Source organism: Octodon degus, unplaced genomic scaffold (assembly GCF_000260255.1).
Source record: "Octodon degus isolate 3935 unplaced genomic scaffold, OctDeg1.0 scaffold00086, whole genome shotgun sequence".
In the NCBI taxonomy this organism is placed as follows: Eukaryota; Metazoa; Chordata; class Mammalia; order Rodentia; family Octodontidae; genus Octodon; species Octodon degus.
The window spans coordinates 6,770,130-6,782,288 of record NW_004524662.1 but is presented as its reverse complement, the minus strand read 5'-3'; the positions used below and the strand labels follow the sequence as shown (position 1 = coordinate 6,782,288).

General features: G+C 36.4%; 1 protein-coding gene across 1 annotated transcript in view; it reads left to right on the top strand.

Annotated features, from left to right (window-relative positions):
- Npas3 (neuronal PAS domain protein 3) overlaps nt 1-12,159 on the top strand; it is an 812,688-nt gene that overhangs the window by 743 nt on the left and 799,786 nt on the right. The gene's annotated exons all lie outside the window — the stretch shown is intronic.

Below are 12,159 nucleotides of genomic sequence, written 5' to 3'. Positions count from 1 at the left end.
AGTCTTCCTTCTGGCTCGTGCATCAGTGCTTGTGGTTGCCAGCTATTCAGAAATATCCTTGTATTGAAACCTTATTTTTATCTAATTTAGTGGTGAAATTAAAAAAAAAAAGAAAACCACAAAAAGAAAAAAATGCTTCTGAAATCAAAACTGAAAAAAAATGTTTATTCTTTTAAAATTGTGATCTAAAAGAGTTTTTTAAATGACTATATTAAAGCTCTTAGGTAAGCTTCTTTATGTTGCAATAAACAAGTACTTATATGCAAGAAAATCTCAGCAAAATACATTGCACAGGTGCCACGCATCTTAGGGATTTGAAAGGTGTGTTATGTATAAATTAGCTGTCACTTTTTTTCAATCCTGTAATGGAATGATGAGTTGTAATTTGCATAATCCTTTAAGAAGTCAAATTATACTGTCATGTAGCAGACTTAACATGCTAGCTAAGATTTCAGAGCTTTGCAGCTAATTACTATGTACCATAAAGGACAGTAAAATTGAAGTTGAGTCCTCTGTCTTTGCTGCCATTTGCTTTGTCCATTACTTAACAGAATGTGCACTTTTAGTAAGGAGTTGTTGTTATTATCACTGAAGTAAACACAGCTCTGGGAAGGAAATGGCATTTATATATGCTTGTGTTATGAAGAAAGTTTTTATTATTTTCTTTTAAACATTGGGCCATTTGGAATCTTCCAGAAAGGTTATGAAACATTGTCTGAAGCGACATTATCATTTAAATTCCCTTATAGAAAATATAAAGGAATGTAGGTATAATTCCACTGCATTCTTTCTGGTTATACCTTGAACATACACTTCGTTGTATTTTTTGTTCTTTACTCTAGTTTTGCGTTACAAAGTTGATTTTGGAATACAGGCTTGTGAGTTCTACTTTGATTATTCCTCCAACAGGGGGAGGGTAGAACAATTCCTATTCCCTGGTTTCCACCTTTAAAACGATCAAGAAGTGGTGATGGCTGTGAAGGGCCACTTTGAAATGGCCACAGAATGGACTCTGGATGAAGCTGGGCCAGTTTCCTGCCTGGCATGGTTTAGTTGAGTATTATATCATTGACTTGTCTATGTGTTTATCTCTGGGTTTATGTGTTGATATTCCATTACCTAGATATGTTCTTCTCTTCATCAGAATTACTGTGATTATAATACAAAATTGTTTCTGATTATTATTTGTGAGTCGGAGATGCTGCTATTGGTGGTCAAATTTCTGTAATTTGTTGTGATTCATAGAGACTTCAAATAAGCCTTTTGTTGTAGAGGAACAGGGTCCTGTAAGGACTGGTATTAAAGTAGCAATTGATTGTTTACTGTTCAAGTAATTGGTCATCAGCAGTCAAGTGTTGGTCATTGTAGCTAAGCCAGTTTTATAGGTGTAACATGACTGCTTAATGGATGAGTTTGGTCAGTTTTAGAGTAAGTAGCTTGAATACAGTTACTAATATAAGAGTTTGGTTCATCCTAAGGTTTTTCTAACAGAAATAATCTCAAGGGTTTGCTTTTAAAAAGAATTGGTGTTATTTGTAGTCAAGGTAGATACAGTAGGCAGCACAGCTGTGATTGCCAGTGAAAGTCACTAGGGGGATATTCATAACAAGGAAATATTGGCAAATAAATGATGAAGAAGGGGAAGAAATCCCCAACATGTTAAATTGGAGCACTGTCACTGAGATGATTAATGGTGTTGTGTATTTTTAGTGAAGATGCTTATCTGAATTGTCCTGAAACTATAGTGTACATTTCATAGCACCTATAAAAAAGCATGTGGTATACAAGCACACTGAATAGAAAAGGTCATGGACTCAGATTTTATTTTCCCAAGTGAGTATTTTATTCAATTAAGTCTTTGGCTTTTGTTTGTTAGAAAGCTGGTATAAATGTATACTGTATACAGGGTTGGTTTATTCCATATAATGTGTTTACTATTAATCAGTTTTAGATGGCTTTTTTCTGTAAAGTATTGAAGATGTATTATAAATATGATGAATCTCTTTTCAACTGTGGAGGATGCATATTATCAACAACAGAGAAATGAGCCCTGTATAGATAATCTAAGCAGAAGAGGATTGCATGGCCTCATTGGATTAAAGGCTAAAGTTTCACCAGTGTTGGGGTAGGTAGAGTTTTACAGAATAGTCTTTGTTATTTTCTGACAAAGGAGAGGCTGCCTTGGAAGCCTGCTGTCAGCTTTGAGCCATAAATATCCCAGTTCTGTGGCATGAGTTATCATTTACCTGGAGGGATTATATGTAAATTATATTAGTTACATCTTTGGAGAAGTTACTTAACTTCCTTGGACCAATAATTACTGCTAGATGTAGGAGTAGATACAGAAAATGATGTGTAATCCTCCCTTCAGCAAGTTTACAATCTATTACAGCACCATGTTTCAAATTCTGGATCACCATCCAAATCAGTTGATATAAATTCAATTTAGTGTATCAAGATCAGAATTAAAAAATCAGAAGATTTTAATATCATGTATGTAGTAAGAGTTTATTTTGTAAGGCCTGTTTTAGTTTTATCTGCTTATGAATGTGGACATACAGCTGTGCATATGTGTACATGTTTAGGATATGAGGTCATGAGGTGTTTCCTGTTGTCTGATATTCAAAAAAGGATGAGAATCATTATAATAGAGGATTGAGTATATTAACATATACTGTACATTTATGTCATATCTTCAGGTGGCAATAGATTATAAAGACAAAAATAGTTCTGTGGAAAGGCTTCAGCTATAAAGAGGCTATACTATTTGGTTTCTCAGACCCAGTGGAGTGTTGCAGTCAAGTTGGGAAGTTTTATGAGAGGCAGTTGTTTGTACCTCTATCTTTGTGATTGGTGACCTTTGCTAGTAATGTGAAGTCAGAAAAAAGTATTTGCATTATGGAAATTGAAAAATGCTACAAATCTCTACCCCCAAAACTGGTTGTTAAAATTTAATATATCATTGCTCATATGTCTACCAACTATAATTCTGTGGTTTTATTATCATTGTGAATTGTTACATTTGGAACATTATATGTTGCATTTAAATTTTATTGGGAATTATTAGAATGATTAGACAGTTGTTTCTATAATAAAAATTTAAAGCAGATAGAAATAAAAACCTGTGATTAGTTATTTCAAAAGACCTGCAACTTATTACTTAAAAATAAGGGCAATAGTTATTCTAAATACTTACATTCAATGCTTATTAAATTTCTAATTTAAAACTAGAAATAACAGAGTTTTGGAAAATAGAAATAGTAGTCCTTTAAAAATGACTAGTAGGCTGGTGAAATAGCTCATTGGACTAAAGCGCCTGCTTAGGCAAACTTAGGCAAGCTCAGGGACCACAATTGGATCCCTGGCACCACATGCCATGCCAGCCCCACCACCAGGGCAGGCAGAACTGGCCAGAGTCCTGGTGTGGTGGCACATGCCTATAATCCCAGTACTGGGGAGGCTGAAAGCAGGAGGATCACCATGAGTCTGAGCCATGTAGTGAGACCCTGCAACAACTAAACACATTAAAAAAAGAAAGAAAAAAAAAAAAGGGTAGTGTTAGGCCAGCAAGATAGCTCAGCAGACTAAATGCCTGCTTATGCAAGCATAGGGACCTGGATTTGATTCCTGGCACCACATGCTGTGATGGCTCTGCCCCCGGGTGCTCTGAGCCAGCCACTGAGTCCAGGTGTGGTGGTTCAAGCCTGTAATTCCAGCTCTGGGGAGGCTGAAAACAGGAGGATCAGCAATAAAGCTGCATTGTGAGACCTTGTACCAAATTAAAAAAAAAAAAGACTAGTGTTGTAAATATTTTACAAATCTTACTGTTTTGTGCTAAGAAACCATTTTGCCAAGGTTTAAGGTACCTTGTCTTTTAAACTATCTGTGTGTGTGTGTATGTGTGTGCGTGTGTGCATGCACGGGACAGTTGGGGATTGAACCCTAGAGCCTTTGACTTTTGTATTGAACCCCCAGACTTCTCACTTTTTCTTTTGAGACAGGGTCTTGCTAAGTTTTCTATACTGGGCTGAAACTTTTCATCCTTCTATCATATCCTTCCAGTTAATTTGTTTTATAGTTTATAATAATTTTTCTGAATTTAGTGACTATCTGAAGTAGTGAATATGATTAGGAGATGCTAAAGTTCTTTCTAAATTGAAACAGTTGTCAACCTTATTTGCTTCTGTTTTCAAATGTAAAAGTAACATATAGAGAATTTGAAAAAAGAGAAAAACATCCTTTTATTTTAACTATGATTTGGAAAATTTGTATTTTATTTTTTAATTTAAAAATTATTTATTTGATATGAGGTCTCACTGTGAGTTCAGACTCATAGTGATTCTGTCTCAGCCTCCCCAGCACCGGGGTTACAGGCATTCACCACTGTGCCTGGTTTCAGGGCAGGCATGGCATGCAATATCAGGGATCTAACTCAGGTCCTTGTGCTTGCCAGGCAGGTGCTTAGATGGACGAGCTATCTCTCCAGCCTGGAATTTTATTTTTTATCAGGAAAATACTTGATGAGTTAAGAAAGGAACTTACATGGACTAATAGATGATTATATAATAAGTCCATAGAGTATCTGGTGTTTCTTAAAGTATTAGGCAGTGAGGAGAATAGGTGGGGGTCAGTTGAGCCTGGGAGTTTAAGTTGGAATTCAGTATAGAATTGAACACTACACGGGTATAAGATTAAGACTGGGTATTTTTAAATCTGTGCACAAGAATAATCATTTCACCATTATTTACAACAGTCACCTGTTAGTGCAAAAGAAAACTGAAATGAATTATTGTACCTGAGTATAATGTGCCATCACTGTAGATACTGCATTACCTATTAAAACAAAAACACGGCTAAGAATGAGAAGCCCCAATTGAGAGCGTGCTTGTAATTGAGCTGCACAATTGTCACCTAAAGCAGAAGAGACCCACTGGCAAAGGTATAAGTTTGTCTTGGTTTAACTGTCTTGTCTCTCTCAAGTCTCCCTTTTTTTTTCTTGTGAAATTCATTTCACCTAGATACCTGGCTAGTGCTTCTAGTCTGGGCCTCATATGTACTGGACATTATTGTCTTTAACCCTCATTGCAGATCAGGTGTTGTCAACTGATAATGCTACTTTTACCAGAACTATTTGCATTTTAATAAGCAACTTCAAGTGAACAAATTAAAGGAAAAAATAGGTCTTCATCAATACAGTGATTTCAGACAACATGGCAGGGCTTGGAGAAATTAATACAGGACTGGAGGGAATACAGTTTTTTTCTTTCTCTAAAATAACCCAGAAATTGGGCATTCTACTCCCCATAGCATTAAAGCTATGAGTAAGGAGCATGGGACTTGGAATGGGAATATTCTTATTGAAAACAGGGAAGGAATTGACAAGATTTAGGGAAGAGATTAGTGAGTGAAGGAGCTTACCATTTCATATCAACTGTGCTATGACAGAGTCTGAATGATTTTCATATGTATCCCAATTAAGTGGGCTGTGGGAGTTGGAGGAGTGAATGGTCATCTATGCTGCAGGGGAGGGGAAGGTCAGTGAGCACCAGCAGCAGTAGCAAACTCATTCACTGAATGTGAACAAATGATTTATTCATAACCTGATTGATTGCTGTTATGCCCCCCTCATATTAGACTAATTTTTGGAAGTTCTGTTTGTATCAGTAAATAATGAACCCAGGAAAGGATTAGAAATACACCAGGGCTGGGCATGGTGGTGCATGCATTTAATCCCAACCCTCAGGAGGCTGATGCTGGAGGATTGCCACCACTTTGAGGCCATCCTGGGCTACATGGTGAGTTCAGCGGCAGCCTTAACTGTTCAGTGAGACCCTGTCTCAAAAAAACTGAAAAAACCCATAAATATACAGTGAACTTCATAAAGATCTGTAATACAGACTTTATGGTAAGCAGACATTGTAGCAAAAACTGCTTAATCCTTTCAAATCAGATGAATTCTAATTTTCATATTATGCCTTTCAGACCTCAGCATGTTTCTAGTGGTTTCTTCTACTTTATTTGAGCACCACATCAGTGACATCCTAAAATTACTTGATGTGGCATATGCTGATAAAATGAGTAGCATTAAAGTATATTAAGGCTGGGGATATAGCTCAGTGGCATAAGCACCTGTTTGGCAAGTGCAAGGTCCTGAGTTTGGTCCCTGTTACAAGAAAAAAAAAATAACATAAAGTATATTATTTGGGCTTATTCCACAGTAGCTTAGAATTAATTTAGTTATTTAACATATATTTTAATATTACCCATGGGTCAGATGCTAATTCTTTTTTAAATTAATTTTATTGATAAATAGCAATGAGACAGTTTTCAAACCAATTAGTAGGACACTTTCAACAATTAATACATTGCATATTGTTGTCTTCGTAGTTGTTATTCGTAGTACAAGATGCAGACATGATATCCTGTCCAAACACGATTAGTACAAATCTTTCTTCTCATTGAATTAAGAGAAAGTAGTTGTATATCTATTTAACTATTTTGTAGATACAGATACAAAATGGTCCTTCATTTGTATCCCCCCCTTTTTTTTAGTTTTGTCAGAGATGGGTATTCCATTGCCATTTAAATATTGTAGGTGCGGTCAGATGCTATTCTATGTAAGCTGTATACTGACATACTCATTCAGAGGTGAGGTAGAAAACTGCCTTTTTTAAACCTAGAAAACTAAGCTGTTAACAAGCAATTGTGGTTTTTCATGAAAGAGATAAGAGTCACCCACAGAAGGATAGAACAATGGAATCATTTTTAATAGGATAGAACTCAAGTTCTTATGATTAGAGGAGACACGGGATTTTGGGAAGGGATGCATGAGGTCGTGATTTGGGCTAAAACACAGGTAGTTCTGGCATAACAAGTTGCAAATGTCATGAGGGAGGAGGTGAGATTGGAGAGGAAGGGTGCACGAAGGCATAGGATCCCACCCTTGTGAGTTGTCAGTTAAAGAAGAGTATGACACAGACTGTCTAGAGAGTTACTTTGGAGGCTGGTTAGACCTCAGGCAGACTTACTGCCTTGGGAGTAGGGCATAGCTTGTCTTCTCATTGTTTTAAATTTCATGCGGTGTTCTTTGCAAGGAAAAATGTGAAATTGTGCTGTTTGTTAGTTTGAAGATATTTTAAACTTATAAATATGTTGGCAAGCTCTCCCAATAGGAACCTACTGATGATCTGCCTATGACTTGGTTGCTTTGGCTGGCTTGAGAAGTTTAGCACTTGCCTTTCTCCTCACAGAGCACTTGTAATTTAAGATATACAAATGCCAGACAGTAAAAATGGATAGGCACAGGCAGTGTGATTTAGGATGAAAGGATATTAATTGGCTTCACCAGAGTGTATATTTTCATTATGAGAGAAGCAACTACCTAGACTATCGAAAATAATTGGCTAGTGACTCACCTGCTGTATGTATCAGCACTCAAGAAACTTGAGAACAGAAGTAAAGGTCAAGGTGAGAGGAACAGAGCTACAGTGAGCCTTTTGTAGACGAACTGTTGAACTACAGTGTTCAGAATCTCTTAACAGGTGGTTTCAGAGAAAGAGGCATAGATACTGCTGTACTTGAGCTTAGAATTTTAAAATAATATGGCAAATTTAGAGTAGTACATAAAGTATAATTTTAATTAGTTTTCCTCACCTTAACAGCAGCTTATTTTATGTGCTGAGGTTATAAATGTGCCTTTAGTGAATCTTTGGTTTTAGTTTATGCATCAGAATGAGAGAATCATGGCTTGTTTTTGATTATAGCCAAACTTGTAAGATGCACAGATCCATGCAGTTAAGTATTTAACCATTATTAGAGATGCTTACACTTCTTGGATCTGATTTGATTATCATCCCACGCTTATCTAGTAGATGTGAGATAGATGCAGGGTTACTTAAGTCTTTAAGCATCTTTTTCTGATCTCTAAGATGGCAGTAAAAATTCCTCTCTAATAGCTTATTTTGAGGATCAGTGTGATGATGAAGATGGCAACTTAGAATTTGTTTTGAAATTATGTATCAGTTTTAAAGATTTTTATTTTTTATTCTCTTTAAAAAATTGCATGAGAAGATAAAAACTAATCTTTACCACAGAAAGATATCTGGCAGTGGATGAGGGCTTAACATACATTTTAAAAAATCCTTATGATGAACTTCATCACTAGGCGTGATTGTTACCAGCATTTGATAGCTAGGATAACAGGCTTATAGACTGAAAAACTTACTCCAGGTAAAAGAAGATAGCATACAGTGAAATTTGAATAGCATCACTAAACTCTGGCCCCCTAGCCAAATGAAGCCTCTGTTTTTACTCTACAGATAATATTTTATTGGAACACAGCCACACCCATTCATTTATGTATTATTTATGACTTGTTTCCTGCAACAAGGGCCCACCTGATTTGTGGTGACAGACCATATGGCCTCCAGAGCGCCAAATACAACGTGTCTGTTTAAAAAAAACGTTTGCTGACTTTTGCAGTGCACCCCAGGCTGTCTGACTTCAGATCCTGAGGTCTAAAGACGAGGCCCTAGGTTCCATCTCCAGTACTGTACACAGAAAGAAAAGAACAAAACAGAAAAGAAAAGGAAAGAAACAAATATTTAAAAAAAAAACCAAAACTTACTAGGTTCTTACCATGTATTCATAAAGAGTAGTACTTTTGTGTTGTGCTTAAAATGCAGATAGATTTTCAACCTCCAATGAGGTAAGCCATTGTGATTATAGGATGTTAAAGTTCCAAAGGAAACTTGTTCTGAATTGTGGTTTTGTTTTTTAAACATATTACTGTCTGTCATGTGATAGAAAAGAGAGTAGCCCCATTTTTATAGGAATTAAAGTATAGTATTACATTTAAGGGGATAGTTGTGAAATTTTACTAAACTTTCAGGATTTAAAAAAAAATTTCATAGTGTGAGGATATTAAAAAAATTCCATATTAGAAGTTCATATAATCTAGAAAAAAGCTGCTTATGATAAAAATTTGTATTATTAAAAATAATGTAAGTGCTATGTTTACAATAGGAAAAAGTGTACACCAGGATTTATTTCTTTTAATGAAAAGATACATAATGAATATACTTCCCTTAATAGTCTTTTTAATTTTTTTCCTTAATAGTATTATTAACAACAAAGGGATAAAATTATGGCTTTAACTTTACCCTAATTAGAACTTTTTTTTCTATGTCTGTCTGTGGATTCTGGAAATTCCCTGTGCTCTGTTCAGTAAATGGCCTTGGATTTATGGCTGTCTGGATCTTACAGAGTAGGTAATGATAGGTGTGCCATTTATGCTGAGGGAATGTTTTTGGTGTTTATTAGGCCCGAAGTCATGTCTCTGGGTGGTGAATAGATTTCTAGATTACCTATTCCATGACAGTTCGTGCTCTTCTCTGTGAGTAGCTCTTTTAATAATGAAAATATACATTTTAATTATAAAACATTTAGAAAATCTAGGTAGGCATAAAGCAAAGACCAGTATCATTTTTTTTGTGATTCTATAGATTGACATTGTTAATAATTTGGTTTCTATCTTTGCATCCTTCTATTTATATGCCTGATTTTATGTATTTATATGCCTGTCAGCTTTTGTATATGTGTATTCATCCATACATATATGGAAATTGCTTTCTTTTTTTAAAAGGTTATTTATTTCTGTATTTTAGGGAAGGGTGTTCAAGGTCTCACTACTAGATCAGACTTATAGTGATTCTCCTGTTTATAGCCTCCCAAGTGCTGGGATTACAGGGATGCGCCACCATGCCCAGTCTCAGTTGATGTCTCAGCATGACCCAGGGGTGGGGCCAGCATGGCAGACCTGGGGATTGAACCCCAGGCCCCTGCACCTACTTGCAGGCGCTTTAATCCGCTGAACTATTTGGCCAGCCCCATGAAAATTTCTTATAAATCCAACCACAATTAGCTCAGTTGAGAAATTTCTAGAGCCAACCTTTTTTTTTTTTTTTTTGGATAAATAGAAGTTGCCTACCTCATCTCCACATAGCACTGTGGCTCTTCACAGATACCTTTTTGATGTGGCATACGTTTTTACTAGTTTATTTTTTGAGTAGGATTTACTTGTTACTTGAATTTAAATTTCTCTATTAAGAAACTATGTAAAATTTTGAACAGAAAAGTCTTTCCTTACAAGTTCAATATTATTAAAACCTGGATATAGTAAAATCATTTAAATACACAAACAGTTTTTCAAATTATGGATGAAACTAGTGGTGCAGTAGGTTAAAGAAACATATGGCTATAATCAGAATATGTGAATGTAAGGAAGGAATCATAAAGTGATAAAAGTTTTCTGGCCTCTTTACAAACTCATTCTTTTACACATCATTCCTCTTGGTTGCTTTAAAGTAGAATTCTGTTTACTGTGTTAAGCACTGAGATGTTTCCATCTAGTTCTCGACACAGAGAGGGTGGGTCCTTTGAGGTTTTGGTTTAATGACTAGCATGTAAAGAAAACATTCTAGGGTGATTTTTCCATTGGCAAACTTGAGTCCTTTCTATGTTTCTCATCACTTTGCAAATTCTTTGGAATTGGGTGCTTGAGGTTTATGTCACTAAATAGACTGTCACTAAATTGTATTTGAAACCTAATTTTCATTCCCTTACATTGCCCCTACTGTAAAAGATGCCTGGGCAACACTCTGCCTGTGCTCATGTGCTAGTAAGGATGGGGGGGCTGATTTCTCTTACGAGCAAGCCTCACTACTTGTATTTCAGCCAACATAAACTTTCATAACTGAACCATTATTTTTGGCTATTGCCTATTGGGTATGTACAGTGAATTACAGATGCTTGCATACCTTGGCCTTGAAATCAAGAGGGACACAATTTTTAATGATTCTTTATGGTTGCTGTCTCAGTTACTTTTCTCCTGTTGCTGAGACAAAATATCCAACAACCCAAATTAAGAAAGGAAAGGTTTACTTGGCTTACAGTTTGTGGAATTTTCAGCTCATAAACAGCTGGCTCCAAGGCAGGAAGGCATGATAGAAGGGCAACAGTTCATGGTGGCAGAAGACAGCAGAAGCAACAAGAGCAAAAAGGGAGAGTAGCAGAAAGAACAAGCCTCTTCCTCATCCCTTACTTATATCATGTGCAGACTGCCTGCCTGAGGCAGGGGTAGCACTCATACCCATCATCCCAGTGCTGGACCATGAGTCAAGCACAAGCTCTCCAACCTGCCTCCATGACTGCACGAGGCTTTGGGAGGACTTCCAGACACAAAGCATAACAGTTCCTCTTTCAAGTCCATTAACAAAACTCTTTTAAAGATGCGATCAAATTAGCTTGGCTTCATCTGGCACAAGGCCTCTTGTCTTATGTACTTTAGGCATCATCTGTATCTTCTGGTGAAAAAAATGCATTTTCTGGTGATTGCAGGGGATTTTCTTTCATTTCCTAGGGGAAGCAGCATGCTCCTCCAAGGACTGCCATACTCCTTGATAGCTTGTAAGGGGGAAGTAGGAAGTGGCATCTCTGATTTTTATTCCTTGGTGCAATTCATCCGATTTCCCAAATCTTGAGTTACTTTCAGTGTAAGTGGTGGGATTTATCTCATGACATTTTTATAAGAAGAAGTTTGGATATGCATCTGGTGGGAACTGAAGGGGAGAATTAGGGTGTTTCTGAACTCCTGTAAAATTCATGATCAATAAATTTGTCTGAGAGCAAGATTGTTTCCCCTGTTTTGAATGCTGCTTGCTCAGAGCTAGTTACAATTTATATGAGGCTGGTAGGAATAAAGAATTCTGAATTAAAAAATAATCATGGTACTTTTGAAATATCTCAAGCAGGAGAAGACTAAAAAACTAAAATTGTGTGCCAGCACATTTTAGGTAAGGTATATTTTACAAGGGTCTGGTGCCACAAGTGGTTCACTTGCACCAGGGATAGTCTAATTGGGTCTGTTCAAAAGAGATCTGCAGGAGACAAATGTTTTCTGGATTCACAGTGTCATCATAAGTCAAGGTTCCGAGACACAGAGGAGGTGAACATCACTGCATTCATTCTGTTATCTAAAGGAAATCCTCCTGCTGGCCAGGTTTTTTACTGTAAGGCCAAGTTCATCCTTCTGGGAACAATGGAAACTTTAATTCATGACAGTGAAGTTATGTTGCAGTTTCACTATTTCTGTGTGTATTT